Source organism: Oncorhynchus keta, chromosome 15, assembly GCF_023373465.1.
Source record: "Oncorhynchus keta strain PuntledgeMale-10-30-2019 chromosome 15, Oket_V2, whole genome shotgun sequence".
Classification (NCBI taxonomy): domain Eukaryota; kingdom Metazoa; phylum Chordata; class Actinopteri; order Salmoniformes; family Salmonidae; genus Oncorhynchus; species Oncorhynchus keta.
The window spans coordinates 40,847,347-40,861,286 of record NC_068435.1 but is presented as its reverse complement, the minus strand read 5'-3'; the positions used below and the strand labels follow the sequence as shown (position 1 = coordinate 40,861,286).

At 41.7% G+C, this 13,940-nt stretch overlaps 1 protein-coding gene across 21 annotated transcripts in view; it reads left to right on the top strand.

Annotated features, from left to right (window-relative positions):
- The window catches only part of LOC118395246 (supervillin-like), a 112,864-nt gene that overhangs the window by 21,279 nt on the left and 77,645 nt on the right, over positions 1–13,940 (top strand). The gene's annotated exons all lie outside the window — the stretch shown is intronic.

Below are 13,940 nucleotides of genomic sequence, written 5' to 3'. Positions count from 1 at the left end.
GAATACAAGTGTTTCATCAAGTTAATAATGTAATATTTGTTACACATTTGTGCATCATTTTCACTGCAAAATACAATACATGACCAGAAGTATGTGGATGCCTGCTCATCGAACCTCTCATTTCAAAATCATGGGCTTTAATATGGAGTTGATCCCCCCCCCCCTTGCTGCTATAACAGACTCCACTCATCTGGGAAGGCTTTTCCCTAGATGCTGGAACATTGCTGCGGGGACTTGCTTCCATTCAGCCACAAGAGCACTGATGTTCGGCGATTAGGCCTGGCTTGCAGCCGGTGTTCCAATTCATCCCAAAGGTGTTCTATGGGGTTGAGGTCAGGGTTCTGTGCAGGACATTCAAGTTCTTCCACACCGATCTCGACAAACCATATCTGTATGGACCTTGCTTTGTGCACAGGGGCATTGTCATGCTGAAACAGGAAAGGGCCTTCCACAAACTGTTGCTACAAAGTTGGAAGCACAGAATCGTCTAAAATGTCATAGTTTGTTGTAGCATTTAGATTTCCCTTCACTGGAACTAATGGGCCTAGCCTGAACCATGAAAAACAGCCCCAGACCATTATTCCTCCTCCGCCAAACTTTCCAGTTGGCACTATGCATTCGGGCAAGTAGCGTTCTCTTGGCATCCGCCAAACGCAGATTAGTTCGACTGCCAGATGGTGAAGCTTGATTCATCACCCCAGAGAACGCGTTTCCATTGCTCTAGAATCCCATGGCGGCGAGCTTTACACCACTCTAGCCGACACATGGCATTGCGCATGGTGATCTTATGCTTGTGTGTGGCTGCTCGGCCATGGAAACCCATTTCATTAAGCTCCCGACGAACAGTTATTGCGTTGACGTTGCTGCCAGAGGCAGTTTGGAACTCTGTAGTGAGTGTTGTGTGGTAGCAAATAGAACACATAGACAAACGCATAAGATGTATAGAATAGCTGAACACTAAAAACAGACCACATGAAGGGAAGGTGACACATAGCTGCCAGGATAGCTGGACATACCAAGGCCAGAGGGATATACAAAGGAGGAGGTCAGTCAAATGACTAACTGATGACCAATAGACATAGTTCGCATATTTTTAGGACGAAGAGATGCAGAAGGAATGACAGAGAAGACACATAGTCTGTTGCTCTGAGATAAAGACACACATACAAAATAACATATTGAGCTAAGTGCAGAGCCAAAGCATAGGGCTGTAAAATAGAGGAATGTATAGTATTTTTAGTATAGCTGGACACGCTAGAAACTGAGGAGACACACAGTCTGCTGATCCTAGATAATACACAAACAAAAGAATGCATTTAGCTAAGTGCAGGAACAAAGCAAGGGTCTTGTCATCATTATAATCTGACGGAAAGCAGGTATGGGCGTGATTGGGCTGAACAAGCAGGATGCACGGATTGGAATGTAACTTCATTTGCATGTGGGATGGGCTCATATGCAATATGTGGATAAATACTGGAGCCAGGGCTCTGGAAAAGGTGTGTGTTCCGCGGACCACTCCGGCTTGCTATACTTTTGTATTAAAGCCTGATTGATTTCACAAGTTCTGGTATGCGTTGTATTTGATCCGATTTTCCACGACAGTTGCAACCGAGAACAGCCAATTTGTCATGCTGTATGCGCTTCAGCACTCGCCGGTCCCGTTCTGTGAGCTTGTGTGGCCTGTCACTTCGCGGATGAGCCACTTTCCACTTCACAATAACAGCACTTCAGTTAATCGGGGCAGCTCAAGCAGGGCAGAAATTTGGCAAACTGACTTGTTGGAAAGGTGACATCCTATGACAGTGCCATGTTGAAAGTCAGAGATCATTCTACTGCCAATGATTGTCTGTATAGATTTAATAGCCGTGTGCTCGACTTTATACACCTGTCAGCAACAGGTGTGGCTTTATACACATACATTTGTGGATATAGTGTATAGCAACACAAAAATGGTTTGGCAATGACTTAATGTTTTGTTATTATTATTTGAGTGTTTAGTTTTACTTTAGTGTTATTTTATGAGGCAAGCATTTCAAGCAGTGAAACTCTGGCTGTTACTATGGAGTCTTTCCACAAGAGGGGGCTATTGTACTTAGATATAACACTTCAAACTAGAGACCTGCACAGGTCAGTTTATTGGAGCCACCCCCAACCTGTGCCGGCCACATCAAGTCTGAGCCCCATCTGACATCAGGACAGATTTTTTTCCGCAATCCCATCCACCCACATAGAATTGTTCTGAGAGCCGATCCGTGACCCGCCAAATAACATGCATTTATTTCATTGTTTTTTCGACAACAGCGTAGTAGGCTTTAAGGCTATTCCCATTCCCTTCATGAATTCATTTGTCTATTCAACATTTGGATAAAAGGAAACCTTGCCATGAATTAAGAATAATAAAATCTTATTTTCACAATGGGAAATTTGAAAATAAGCCTTCTAATTAGCATTCTTCTTACCTAATGAAAGCCTATTGCCGACAGAACAAAACAATAGTTTTATATTCAATATTGTTTAGCTAATCAAGTAGTTTAATTGAAACTAATTCAATAATTCCCAAACTCTATAGGCTGCAGATTTATTTAGGGGCATTTGCATCTCAAATGACCCATGAGCACCAACATATGAAGTTCATAGGAGCATGTCAAATGAAAGCTAAGAGTCTATTTTTAATTAAGGCATATATACATTTCCATCCTAAAAATTAAGATTCACCAAAGGCTTTGAATTCTGATCTTTTTTTTTTACTGAATTCAAGTTTGCTTATGAGTTAAAGTGATTAAAACTCTGCTGTTACCAAATCGGTAGCAGAATGACAGAAACATCTGTAACGGAATTACTGCAATTGATTTGGATACAATGGGAAATCATAATAGTCACAAACCACAGGTTGGTCACCTGCTATGGTCCAACCAAATGTGATATTTTTTGGTGGCGGAGCTCATTAAAATAATAGCCAGTGTGTGAGGGAATCCCCTCCTATTTGAATGGCCTGTGGCCCACGTAAAACCTTTCCTGGTCAGAGGAATAAGGGAACCTTAGAGTTAACACACACACACACACACACACACAGGGAACTTTATTGAAAGAAGTATGGACATGGAAATGGTCTGAAAGTACAGAGAAAGAGAAATAATGAGTACTATACATGTAATAACATGGGTATAAACAGTGCAAAGTAATGCATAGAGTAATGACCACAATAGCTCAAGTAGTGATAATGATAAATAGAACAAAGAACTGTAGAAATGTAAACATAAACATGTTACCTGAACAGTAATAACATTACAGGGAATAGATAAGAGCAACTGCGACTAACAGTAACAGTAAACACACACAAATCTCAACCATAACAACAATAAACACTACCCACTTCTACCCACGCATTCCATGAACACACTGCCATAAATCCACCTCTTATCTGTGCTGAAGGAAAGATCATCCGGACTGGGTCCATTTATGGGGATGCAAGAGCATGCATCGGGCCTGATGAGACAGTGCAGGATCAGCTAGATGTCCTTTGCCAATCAGAGGTTGTATGATCAGCTCATGTACAGAGTGTGGGGCAAGTGGTCACCAGCTGATTGGCTAAGACCACAGGGCTGAACACTGAACAATATTTCCTCACATGAGAGCCAGACTCAGCAGAGCCAAACATAAACAATTGCGCACAAAAAAACCTGTAAATTAAAGTGTGCTGCAGCGCCGTCAGCAGATTCAGGATACATCTATATTAATAGAATGATATGCATAATTATGGATATGACTTTCTGTATAGTACAGATCAGGGACCTGATTACCGGAATTCCATTTCCGAATGTAAATCCACTTCACACCTACTGTAGTTCAATAACCAAAATATTTTCCTAACTCAAGGTGTCATGTCATAGCTGACACCCCATTCTTTCTGCAGACATCTTTAAATCTCCTTCTCCACAATGACTCCAAAATCCTTCCAAACCGGGCATTTCACTCGGACACCACCTGTTTCCACTAAGGTGTATTTCAGCGTTATAACCTTTCTTGTGATTGATTCTGTTACGTTAGCCAAGTGAGGAGTCAGGGAAAATAAACTTGGCTATGTATTGTCGTGTGGCGAAAGGGAACATAAGCCCTGCACGTGGACAGCACCACACAAATAGGCTCCCAGCAAACATGTCCACATTGGCATGATGTGACCCAATGCGGACTAAAATATTGACCCCATATAGGCTGCCAAAATTGGGCCAATGTTCCTTTTCTATTTAATAGGAATTTATTTATTAATAACAATTTAATTCAATGCATAAATGTAATAATTTTCAAGCCCTGAATGTACTTGGGGAAAGTGATACATTGTATCAGAAAGACAATGAAGTTGTTACTATCATACATATTTTTACATGAGAAACTTAAGTTTCTCACTTTCTCACTTTAGGTATTTCTTTTTTAAAGACTTCATCATTGGTAGGGTACAAGATTATTTTTTTAAAATCGGCATCAAACTTTCACACAGAACACTTGGCTGCAATATGTTACTTTTTGGGTGACCTGACCAATATAACAGAAATGTGTTATAGATCTGTAATTCTCATTGTAAGCCAGTGTAAGAAGTGGTAAATCTGTTGTGTTCCACCATTTCTTTGCTTCCTATTAAGTTGTTTTTGCATCTTTTACTTGTGTACACCAGCTTCAAACAGCTGAAAATACTATATTTTTGTTTATGGAAAAAATGTTTCACAGCAGTTTAGATGGTACAAGGATTCTCTACACTATACTTGCTTTTTTTGTTACATAAAATTAAATTAGGCAAACTATTTGAATTGTAGCAACCAGGAAATGGCAGAGTGATTTTCTTTTAACTAGAAATGGTTTCAAAAAAGAACTGTGTGCAAACCACACACAAAAATATTCTAATGAGCCCCCGCCTGGTGTGGGCTAGCCCCTGTTGGGCTTGGTGTGGGCTGGCCCCTGTTGGGCTTGGTGTGGGCTGGCCCCTGTTGGGCTTGGTGTGGGCTGGCCCCTGTTGGGCTTGGTGTGGGCTGGCCCCTGTTGGGCTTGGTGTGGGCTGGCCCCTGTTGGGCTTGGTGTGGGCTGGCCCCTGTTGGGCTTGGTGTGGGCTTGTGGGCTTGGTGGGCTGGCCCTGTTGGGCTTGGTGTGGGCTGGCCCCTGTTGGGCTTGGTGTGGGCTGGCCCCTGTTGGGCTTGGTGTGGGCTGGCCCCTGTTGGGCTTGGTGTGGCTGGCCCCTGTTGGGCTTGGTGTGGGCTGGCCCCTGTTGGGCTTGGTGTGGGCTGGCCCCTGTTGGGCTTGGTGTGGGCTGGCCCCTGTTGGGCTTTTGTGGGTTTGGTGTAGGCTAGTCCACGTTGAGCTTGTGTGGCTGGCCCACCATGGGCTGATGTGGGCTAGTCTGTGTTGGGCTGTTGTGGGTTTGGTGTAGGCTAGTCCACGTTGAGCTTGGTGTGGCTGGCCCACCATGGGCTGATGTGGGCTAGTCTGTGTTGGGCTGTTGTGGGTTTGGTGTAGGCTAGCCTGTGTTGGGCTTTTGTGGGTTTGGTGTAGGCTAGTCCACGTTGAGCTTGGTGTGGCTGGCCCACCATGGGCTGGTGTGGGCTAGTCTGTGTTGGGCTGTTGTGGGTTTGGTGTAGGCTAGTCCACGTTGAGCTTGGTGTGGCTGGCCCACCATGGGCTGGTGTGGGCTAGCCCGTGTTGTGCTGGTGTAGGCTAGCCCATGTTGGGATGATATGGGTAGCTTGGTGTGGGCTAGCCATGCCCACTGAATTCCCACATGGGGCCAATGGGGTCATGTTTGCCGGTCTACTAATGGAGAGTTCCATGCTTCCCTCCCTCGCTAAGTAGCTGGTAACCTAAGCCTAGGCTATGTCTGCCTCACCACTCACATAGCCTAATGGAATACACAACAACATATATATATTATCTTCAGTGGTGAATTGTGACTATAGGACCTAGGCGTTGAGGGACCAAAATCTTCCAATACATTGTATAAATAAAAACAAATCTAGTAAATAACAGAAGACATATCACTTAATGCACCCGACATGATATCTTCTGTAGTCGGGACCATTCTAGTGATATTTTTTATCACGTTATGAATGAATCAAACACATCAAAATGTGACAGGCTCATGGTGCTGAAAGGACAGCGCCCGTAATACCTGTGCACTCCATGGCACTGAAGGAGAGACCATTTTGGTCAAACGCATACATGGCTCACAAACAGGCAACAGCAGTCACACACAGCATCAAATAATGTTCAAGATTATGTATCCCATTCACTCCAGTTGGCCCCATGAAATCATACCAATACAAAAGCACAATCATTTCACGTCCAAAATTAAAATTAACAAACCAACTATAACTTCCCATTGCAAATATATTTTAATCACGTTCATCGCACTAACCGGTGATCTGAAGTTTAAATTGCAACAATATTTAACAGTAATTATTTTCGTAGAGATGTGCCACTCACCAGATGATCATTTGTAAACAAAGTTTGAATGTTAGTGTTGAAATAGCTGACGCTAACAAATTAGCAACATCCACCTGGAAGTTGATAGCTGGTGCAGCCGCCATCGTCACTCTACTACAACACAAGCTAGTTAACGTTACATGCTGACAATTTTACATGTGCTGCAAATTAAAATGTACACATACAAGTTGTTCAATCATTTCAGCCACACTGCTCTCACGTGTCAACGAGCGTCTGCATAGTCAGGCGCTGAAAAATAACTTGGTTCCTTGGTTTTTTAGGAGCTGTAACGTGCGCTGAGAGTCGGGAAACAAGTTCAGGGAGTGAATAATGTAATGCATAACCGAAACATGACCAACGCACAGCCATGAAACTGAAAAAGAAACAATGGCGCCTGGGGAAGGAACCAAAAGGAAGTGGCATATATAGGGAAGGTAATCAGGGACGTGATTAGAGTCCAGGTGAGCGTAACGATGCTGACAGGTGTGTGCCATAACGAGGCCGGAGAGGGAGCATAAGCGACAGGAGCATATACCCACGTGGTGTAATTGAAAGATGAACTGAGGTCCACACTCCAGTCCAGTTGTTGGCGGTAATGCACCTTAAAGTTGGTTGCCAAGCGCCATATAAAATCCATAGACGAAGAAGAAGACTGAAGGGGGCGAGGTTACTAGAAACAAACTAGGTTTCCCCTTTTATAATATAATATAATAATAATAATAATAGTTTCCCCTTTTATCTGTGGATTCATTGTCGGAGTAGAGAATACACTATTTTGTGTGACTCAAAATGGGTCGATATTCTACAAAGATCCAGCAAAAGAAGGATCTTGTAGATTTCAGGTAAAATAACAACAAAAGGTTTATATCCCAGGACAAAGGATCAAGCAACAGCAAGCTAACTAGCTGAATGTCCATGAATGTTTCGACCTGTCCCCAAATTAATATAGTTGGTTCAGAATTAGTTTTGATAGTTCAAACTGCGTGTCCTAATGGACAAAATCAACATGCGAGAGATGGCGCAAGCGGGCGACTGCGCGTGCCCGATGTAGTCAGCATGTTAGCGTGGGAAGACTACTGCTTGCGACATTGATTATTTTCTATTTTACATTTTGTCATTTAGCAGGACTTACAACCTATTAGTGTATTGCCGCCACCTACTGTATTTGCTGTTTATCAGCCTGCTGTTCTGTATTATAAATGCATTACCTCTTGCGCTCAGACTAGTGAGGTGTGTAGGCCTTTGGAGAAGTCCTAGACATGTCACAGCAACAACAAAAAACGGTCCCACTCATTGCAAGTATAAATGTGATTGGTTCATTCCACTGTCACTCCCAAATTCTGCTCTAATACAGTTGAATGGCAGAGGCCTTCTGTCCAGCTTCTGAAGGCCTAGCCAATGGCTGGCAGAGCTAGCTAGATTTTTCTACCCAGAGACCACCAAAAAAAATCCTTACTGGATTTTTTCTATTCAGTATTAACCCTTCTCTTTCCAACACAAATTGAGGAGATTAAATCAGAAAATGATTACAATTATTGTAAAATGAAATAGAAATTAAAACGTAATTTGATCAAAAATTAAAATATTTATACAGTTTTATAAATCCTTAGGCCTTCTCTGATGTTCTAGAAGGCCCTGATAGTTCCCCACTGATCTTTATTTAAAATGTTTCCGACCCACAATATAATTGTTCTGAACTGTGAGCCGACTCGCGGGTTGGAAGAATGTTTTCATTCCACCCGCGAGCTGATTTTTATGGTGGGTCAACCGCGGGTAACCATGGTTATCCGACCCAATGCAGGACTCTCTTCAAACCTACCACCACACACAACTGATATGTAATTATTTGAATACATTTTCCAGACATTTTTGTATGAAATACATTTTGGATAATTTACGATGACTGTCACATGATCAGTGGCATGTCAAGAGGGTGGCCCAGGGTGGCCACTAACACAGAGGGGTGCTGTTTGCTTCACTCGGATGCTTCCTCCGGTGAAATAGATTCAGCCTCTTGCGAATTGAAAGAAAATTCTGAAACACTGATAGACACAAATGAGAAATCAATTGATAAGTTTGTTTCTTTTTTTATTGCTAACATGTTTGGGTAAGCCTGACTTTGGCATCCATAAATGCGCATCACTTTGTAGGCTGAATGTCATTACACAGTGTTTGTAATAGATTCCATTCAAATGGCGGATGCACAGTGCACTGTTTGGATGCTGGACTTATTTTGGAGTAAACAAACGTGCGCAGGTACCTACCTATCCTACTATTGAAGTGATTTGTTTGACAATCAGATTTAAACACCACGACATGTCTTTACTATAAAGCCTTGCATACATACTGTAGGAGGTCCCATTAAAAAAAAACAGACCCAGGGCCTTCCGAGTGGCACAGCAGTCTAAGGCACTGATCAGTGCTAGAGGCATCACTACAGATCCAGGTTCGATCCCGGGCTGTGTCGCAGCCGGCCGCGACCGGGAGAGCCGTGAGGCGGCACATAATTAGCCCAGCGTCGTACGGGTTAGGGGAGGATATTCCCGACTGGGATGTCCTTGTTCCATCACGCTCTAACAGGCACATCCACACATTGGTGCGCTTGGCTTCCGGGGTAAGCGAGCAGTGTTTCAAGAAGCAGTGCGGTTTGGCGAGGTCGGGTTTTGGAGGATGCATGGCTCTCGACCTTCGCCTCTCCCGAGTCTGCACGGGAATTGCAGCGATGGGACAAGACTGTAACTACCAATTGGGGAGAAAAAAGGGTAGCAAAAAAATTAACAGAGACCCACGAATGTCACGGTTTAATTTGCACATTTTGAATGGACCTTTCGAGTGAATTTTCTGCTGTATGTTAATAGCCTTATATAAAATTCTGACCTTGAATGCAAATACTGCATCAAGAGTTTTGGAATTGATTCATTTGAACAGGGAAATGTAATTAAATAGAACAAATCCACCTTGCATCGATTAAGGTTCAACATTTTATGCCACCCTCCCTAAACTTGGACTGTGCCTCACCTTGGCCACCTCATTCTAAATTGTCTGGACACGCCACTGCACATATTATAAGGTGCATCCCAAATGGCACCCAATTCCCTATGTTGTGTACTATTTTTGTCCAGGGCCCATAGGGCTTTGGTCAAATGTAGTGCACTATATAGGGAATAGGGTGCCATTTTTAACGCACACATATTTACTCTAAATGATGAAATGTATCCCTTCTCTCTTTGTATTATACCAGAGGCCTACGACCCAAGCGGAGTGGAGAAAGTGTAGAGCGACTGAGACGCCCATCATCTTTTTCCATCGGAGGTTTAGATCCCTCCAACACTGTGACCTGGCAGCCCACTAGAATGCCTTCATCTTATCCCAACACAGAAATGGCCTTCTTCTCCGACAAGAGTATTGTGTACACCCTCACCCTCGGCGTTGTTGAGTACTATGAGTACCAAGTGTCCCACTGCCAAAAGGGAGGTGTTCCCCCACCTAGGGGTAGCTTCCAACTAACCCCCCTCCTCCCCTTTACCTCCCCTCAACCCATCCTCTAATTGTGTTTCTACTAGGATGCGGCCCAAATGGCACCCTACTCCCTATGTAGTGCACGACTTTTGTAACCCTACTTCCAATGTAGTGCACGACTTTTGACCAGGGCCCAGAAAGCAGTGCACTACATAGGGAACAGGGTGCCATTTCAGACTGAATTCCTAGTCTTCTGGTAGTGGCTTGTCCTTTCTCCTTTCTTATTCTACCCTCCCAGATTATTTTCATTGGCAGACATTATGCAATTCTGTCAAGCGTATAACAACTTCAAATATGTTGAAATTGAATACAGTTAGTTGACTCATCGTTAACATGCTGTGTGATTCTGTTTGTTTATGGGCGAGATGTTTAGATATAAATGTAAGTACTTATGTTTTACATGACGGAGACATAGGGAGAATATTCGTCACAAAAGCTGTTCCATTACATTCAGTGTCGATTACACCAAAATAGTTACATTGTATTGTTATTATGGAGAGTTGAAAAGAAATCTATTATATTGGACGTCCATGTCTTTGGCTCGAGAACTGTTTTCTTTTTCAGATTCATCGATCAATCCATCAGTCTATTATTATTTTGATACACTGTGGCCTGTCTGTCTCGTCGCTTTCCCACATACTGTAATCATAACCCATAAAGCTCTTCAATGAAGAGTCACTATGTGGCATAATGATCAGTGATATTTATTCTGAGGCATTGGTTCTACATTATGAGGGGAAGGGAGTTGACTAGCCTGAGTGTCAGTATATTTGTGCTATTTTATTTATTTTACCTTTATTTAACCAGGCAAGTCAGTTAAGAACATATTCTTATTTTCAATGACGGCCTGGGAACAGTGGGTTAACTGCCTGTTCAGGGGCAGAACGACAGATTTGTACCTTGTCAGCTCGGGGGTTTGAACTCGCAACCTTCCGGTTACTAGTCCAACGCTCTAACCACTAGGCTACGCTGCAGCAGGCTATGTCGCTCATTGGCTTTCAGGGTTGGGATCAATTTCATTTATATTCCAGTCTATTCAGAAAGTAAACAAAATGTTTTAAAAAATACATTTAAAACAGTTTTAAATCATTTCAGTGTACTTCCTGAATTGAGTGGAATTGAAAAGAAATTGACCCCAACCCTGTTGGATTGACAATGAGCATTGGACTTGTCAAGAGCACAAACAAATCTAGGACCAGACTAGTAGTTGCCATCTGTATCCAGATGTGCATGTATAAGCTGGGTCAGGATATAGAAGACCATTCTGGGTAGTTAACTTAAATGTTGTAAAAAATCTGGTGTATAGCTCGATTTCCCAGGTCATTTCAGGAAGCAATAATGGCATGGAGTGTGGCAGTTTGAGTTGTAAACAATAATTATATGGACAAGATAGAGCAATATTGTCATACAAACAGCTGTGGCTTAGTCAGGGGAGCTGGGAACCATTGTCCGGAATCTCGTTGTATACGTACCCAAATGCCACCCTATTCCCTATATAGTGCAATACTTTTGACCAGATCCCATTGAGTCATGGTCAAAAGTAGTGCACAAAATAGTCAATGGGGTGCCATTTGGGATGTAACACTTCCCGCAGCAAAATGGAAATGTGTCAGAGTATACTGGGTGTGGGTGGGTGCTTATTTCATTGAAAATATCAGTGGCCATACTTGTGTATCATGTGAAGAAACTACGGCCGTGTCTGAAATGGCACTATTCACTATATAGTGCACTACCTTCGACTAGGACCTATAAGGGCTCTGGTAAAAAGTAGTGCACTATATAGGGAATATGGTGCCATTTCAGATATTTATTTTTGTTATCATTGAATTGTTAATCAGTTTGCATAATGTACAAAATAAAGTATATTTTATATATTTCAAGAGGTATTTTGTATTTAGCCATTATGGTTTATTTCTGCATACTTTGATCACAAGTTGAAAGTATCATAATGTCTGTATAGTACCATAATGAGAGTATATAATTTTCTAGTGCAGAAAAAAAACATTTAAGAAAATAGATTGACATGAAGAAGGATGACCTTACAAGTAAAGCTGTCTGCCGTGTGCCTTGATCACACGGTTGTTCTGTGTAGTGACAAGATGAGGGTTTATCTTCTTTCTGAGTCTTGACTTGATGGGACAATCTGGTTGGGCCATGAGTTCCTATTTGTAGTGCATTTACACATGAAAAAAAACAGTTGAATATTTGATGTTGGGCCTTCTTTATTATATTTGATCCATCACAGCTGTGTTCTTATGTTTATGGTCAGCTGTGACCTGCAGTGTTGTGGTCAATTCCATTTGAATCCCGGAACATAATGCTCAATGCTGGTGTATGGAAAAAATGTGGAATCAGAATCGTAGTTTCAGTTCACTTCCAGAATTGACCCCAACTCTGCTGACCTGTCTTATTTAGTTTTTTTATGTCTTCCAAGCCAAGTCACATACTGTTGTTTTGTTGCTGATTCATAGCAACACGTTTACAATTTAAAAATAAATCCATTATTTTATTATTGCAACTTAACATTTCTTTATACATTGAGCGACGTTTGAGTTTCAGACAGCTGTCAATGCTACAATGGTTAGGGAAGGATGTATAATGCATCGATAAAGGTGCACATCAATGTTGTTTTCCTATTTGTCAAAGGTGAATACATCTACTGCTCCATCCCAGTTTTATAACGTATACTTTAATGTAGCATTATTGCAGCTGTAGTATTTAATTGACTTCGAACTTTATGCTACGCTTAATATATCTGACCCACGTATTTACATTATTTTAATAATCATGGCACCTAAGGCAGTTGTGTGCATTACATTATACTTAAGGCAATGCCAAATAATTGCTAATTGCACACTGTTACATCATTTTAGGTGTTTACAAACAACTTATTCTGGTTCTGCCACTTCTTAAGCCTGAAAGGTAGCAATGTTGACTGCATACTTATATAGTGAATGCCCTTCACTTACTTTTCTCTGCCTGAGTCATTCAAAAATGAGGAGAAACCGTGCAGTCAGTCCAACATAGTACAGGCTTCTTAAATGCACAACTCTCACACAAAACAACTATAGGCAGATCAAGAGAACTCAGTAGTTTGTTGATCTGTTGAGTCCATTGATCAATATCATTGCTCAATATCACATGAAAAGCAACCAGGTGGATAGATTTACTCACAGTTGTTGCCGGCCGCATTTGGTCTGAACGAAGTACCATTTTCAAGACTTTTGCTTGATGATAATGAAGGCCTCAGTCAAAAGAAGGAAACTGCCCTCGATCATGCCACTAAAATGGCCATTACAGAGCATAGCTATGCCCGATGAAGCTAGAACTTAGTGTCAATTTGACGTTTTCTACTGCAGGCTATGTGCAACATGAATAATTATGCACACTTGTTGTAATATTTTCTATTTTCATAAGAGTTTTAATTATAAGAGCTTTTTGTACTCAATGACATTTTTTTTCTTACATGAAATGCAAGAGAGAGGAGGATTCTTTTCTTTTGTTGCATACAGTATATTTGCATTTGGTACTCTCCAGTAGTCAAAACGAACGAATTGGGCAACCATTATCTTTCAGAATTTTAGTTACAAAACTATGCCAAGTATTTAAAGGCAATTTTTTGAGTAAAATCCAATGGAAAATCATTCATTTATTTTTCATTTTAAAGCATTTGATTTGCTTTGTATTGATGAATATGAGATTAATACATAGTCAAATGATTGTGCTACTGTTGTATAAATTGAGCTCAGGTACATCCTGTTTCCATGGATCATTCTTGAGATATTTCTACAACTTCATTGGAGTCCACCTGGGGTACATTCAATTGACCGGACATGATTTGGAAAGGCACACACATGTCTATATAAGGTCCCACAGTTGACAGTGTATATCAGAGCAAAAGCCAAGCCATGAGGTCGAAGGAATTGTCTGTAGAGCTCCGAGACAGGATTGCATCG